Source organism: Nicotiana attenuata, unplaced genomic scaffold (assembly GCF_001879085.1).
Source record: "Nicotiana attenuata strain UT unplaced genomic scaffold, NIATTr2, whole genome shotgun sequence".
NCBI lineage: Eukaryota > Viridiplantae > Streptophyta > Magnoliopsida > Solanales > Solanaceae > Nicotiana > Nicotiana attenuata.
Genome location: NW_017670716.1, coordinates 155331 through 159336, shown reverse-complemented (window position 1 = coordinate 159336; position 4006 = coordinate 155331).

The window sequence follows — 4006 nt, the reverse complement described above, 5'->3', positions numbered from 1 at the left end:
CTCAGAGTTCGTCTCGTGTTCCATTGGTTCAGGGTTCATCTATGCCGGCTCCTTCTAGAAGTTATCCTGGTGCTCGGGGCTCCCTTCAGTCCCCACCACCAGCCCCGGAGAGTTTCTATGAGTGTAGGGAGTTTGGGAATATATGGAGGCAGTGTCCTCGTTGCCTGGGAGGTCCAGTGCAGTAGAGGAGTCAGGCTGCGGCTTTAGCACTAGTTACTTCACCACCCGCCCGACCAGCTCGGGGTGGGGCTCAGTCAGCTAGGGGTCGCCCAAGAGGGGGGGAGGCCGATCAGGTGGAGGCCAGGCCCAATTCTATGCTACTCCTGCCAGGCCAGATGTTGCTGCTTCTGATGTAGTGATCACACTTATTATCTTATTATACCACATGGATGCCTCTGTATTATTTGACCCTGGTTCCACTTATTCGTATGTATCATCGTATTTTTCTCATTATTTGGATATGCCCCGTGAGTCCCTAGTTTCATCTGTTCACCTATCTACGCTGGTGGGCGATACTATTGTTGTGGACCGTGTCTATCGATCGTGTGTAGTGACTATTTGGGGATTAGAGACTAGAGTTGATCTCTTATTGCTTAATATGATGTACTTCGACGTGATTTTAGGTATGGATTGGTTGTCTCAATGTCATGTTATTCTGCATTGTCACGCTAAGACCGTGACGTCGGCGATGCAGGGGTTGCCAATGATTGAGTGGAGAGGTCCTCTAGACTATGTTCCCAGTAGAGTGATTTCATACTTGAAGGCTAGGCGGATGGTTAGGAAGGGTTGTTTATCTTATCTGGCCTTTGTGAGGGATGTTGGTGCTGATACTCCTACTATTGATTCTGTTCCAGTGGTGCGATATTTTTCGGATGTGTTTCCTGCAGACCTGTCGGGCATGCCTCCCGACAGGGATATTGATTTTGGCATTGACTTGGTACCGGGCACTTAGCCCATTTCTATCCCACCGTATCGTATGGCACCAGCCGAATTGAAGGAGCAACTTCAGGAACTTCTTGATAAGGGGTTTATTAGGGCTAGTGTGTCACCTTGGGGTGCACCAGTTCTGTTTGTGAAGAAGAAGGATGGTACTATGCGGATGTGCATTGATTACAAGCAGTTGAATAAAGTTACAATCAAGAACAAGTATCCTTTGCCGCGCATTGATGATATATTTGACCAGCTTCAGGGTGCGAGGGTGTTCTCCAAGATTGACTTGAGGTCTAGGTATTACCAGTTGAAGATTCGGGACTCGGATGTTTTAAAGACGGCATTAAGGACCCGTTATGGTCATTATGAGTTCCTTGTGATGTCTTTTGGGCTGACCAACGCCCCATCAATGTTCAATCATTTGATGAACAATGTGTTTCAGCCCTATCTCGACTCGTTTTTCATAGTGTTCATTGATGATATCCTGGTGTACTCTCGTAGCTAGGAGGAGCATGCCCAACATTTGAGGATTGTGTTCTAGTGGTTGAGGGAGGAGAAGCTTTGTGCCAAATTCTCCAAGTGTGAGTTTTGGCTTAGTTCAGTGGCGTTCTTGGCGCACGTGGTGTCCAGTGAGGGGATTCAAGTGGATCCGAAGAAGATAAAGGCGGTTCAGAGTTGGCCCAGACGGTGCTCAACTACGGAGATTCGGAGCTTTCTCGACTTGGCCACTGTCGCTTCGTGGAGGGTTTCTCGTCTATTGCATTTCTTTTGACCAAATTGACCCAAAAAGGTGCTACTTTCAGGTGGTCGAATGAATGTGAGGAGAGCTTTCAGAAGCTCAAGACTGCCTTGACCACAGCTCTAGTTCTAGTTTTGCCTTCAGCTTCAGGCTCTTACACAATATATTGTGATGCTTCTCGGATCGGTATTGGTTGTGTCTTGATCCAGGGGGTAGAGTGTTTGCATATGCGTCGCGCCAGTTGAATCCCCATGAGAAGAACTACCCCGTTCATGATTTGGAGTTGGCTGCCATCGTTCATGCATTGAAGATTTGGCGGCATTATCTCTACGGTGTGTCTTGTGAGGTTTTTATGGATGATCGGAGTCTCCAGCACTTGTTCAAACAAAAGAATCTAAATTTGAGGAAGCGGAGATGGTTGGAGTTGCTAAAGGATTATGATATCACTATTCTGTATCATCCCGGGAAAGCCAATACGGTGTCCGATGCCTTGAGTAGATTGGCGGTGAGTATGGGTAGCCTTGCATTCATTCTTGTTGGTGAGAGACCTCGTGCAATTGATGTTCATGCCTTGGCCAACCAGTTCGTGAGATTAGATGTCTCCGTGCCTAGTGGGGTTCTAGCTTTGTGTGGTTTTTCGGTCTTCCTTATATGATCGCATCAGAGAGTGCCAGTATGATGATCCCTATTTGCTTGTCCTTAAGGACATGGTTCAACAGGGTGATGCCAGAGATGTCACTATTGGAGATGATGGGGTGTTGAGGATGCATGACCGGATATGTGTGCCCAATGTAGATAGGTTACGTGAGTTTATTCTTGAGGAGGCCCATAGTTCGTGGTATTCCATTCATCCAGGTGCCGTGAAGATGTACCAGGACTTGAGGCAGCACTATTGGTGGAGGAGAATCAAGAAGGATATAGTGGGGTTTGTACCTTGGTGCCTTAACTGTTAGCAGGTGAAGTATGAGCATTAGAGACCGGGTGGATTGCTTCAGAGGCTAGAGATTCTAGAGTGGAAATGGGAGCGGATCACCATGGATTTTGTAGTTGGGCTCCCATAGACTTCGAGGAAGTTCAATTCTATTTGGGTGATCGTGGATCGGCTTACCAAGTCCGTGCACTTCATTACAGTTGTTACTACTTATTCTTTAGAGCGGTTGGCTGAGATTTACATGCAAGAGATTGTTCGCCTTCACGGTGTGCCAATGTCCATCATTTCAGATTGGGGCACGTAATTTACATTGCAGTTTTGGAGAACTGTACAACAAGAGTTGGGCACCTAGGTTGAGCTGAGTATAGCATTTCACCCTCAGAAGGACGGACAATCCGAGCGCACGATTCAGTATTGGAGGATATGCTACATGCTTGTGTTGAACCCTTGGTATGTTGGGCCGTTTGAGGTACTTCAGAAGATTGAAGAGGTGGATTACAAGCTTGCCTTGCCACCTAGTTTGTCGAGTGTGCATCCACTATTTCATGTTTCTATGCTCCGAAAGTATGTTGGCGATCCGTCTCATGTTTTGGATTTCAACATGGTTCAGTTGGATGGTGATTTAACTTATGATGTGGAGGCGATGACCATTTTGGATCGGCAGGTTCGAAAGTTGAGGTCAAAGAACATAGCTTCAGTAAAGGTGCAGTGGAGAGGTCAGCCAGTTGAGGATGCTACTTGGGAGACCGAGCGGGAGATGCGGAGCAGATATCCATACCTATTTGAGACTCCAGGTACGTTTCTAGACCCGTTCGAGGACGGACGTTTGTTTAAGAGGGGGAGGATGTAATGAACCAGATGGTCGTTTTGAAATTTGTTACCCCTCCGCCCTCATTTACTGCTCACTTTGTACTTTATAGCTATTTTGTGACTTGCCGGGTTAGTTGGTTCGGGTCCGGAGAGATTTCGGAATGAATAGAGACACTTCGTCTCATAATTGAAAGCTTAAGTTGAAATGGTTGACTGGATGTTAACTTATATGTAAATGACTCCGGAATGGAGTTTTGATGGTTCCGTTAGCTTCGTTGGGTGATTTCAGACTTAGGAGTTTGTTCGGATTGTGATTTGGAGGTCCGTAGCGGAATTAGGCTTGAAATGGCGAATGTGAGGTTTTTTGGAAAGTTTGACCGGGAGTGGACTTTTTGATATCGGGGTCGGATTCCGATTTCGGAAGTTGGAGTAGGTCCATAATGTCATTTGTGACTTGTGTGCAAAATTTGAGGTCAATTGGACGTGAATATGATAGGTTTCGGCGTCGTTTGTAGAAGTTGAAATTCCTTAGTTTCAATAGGCTTGAAATGGGATGCGATTCGTGTTTTTGATGTTGTTTGATGTGATTTGAGGGC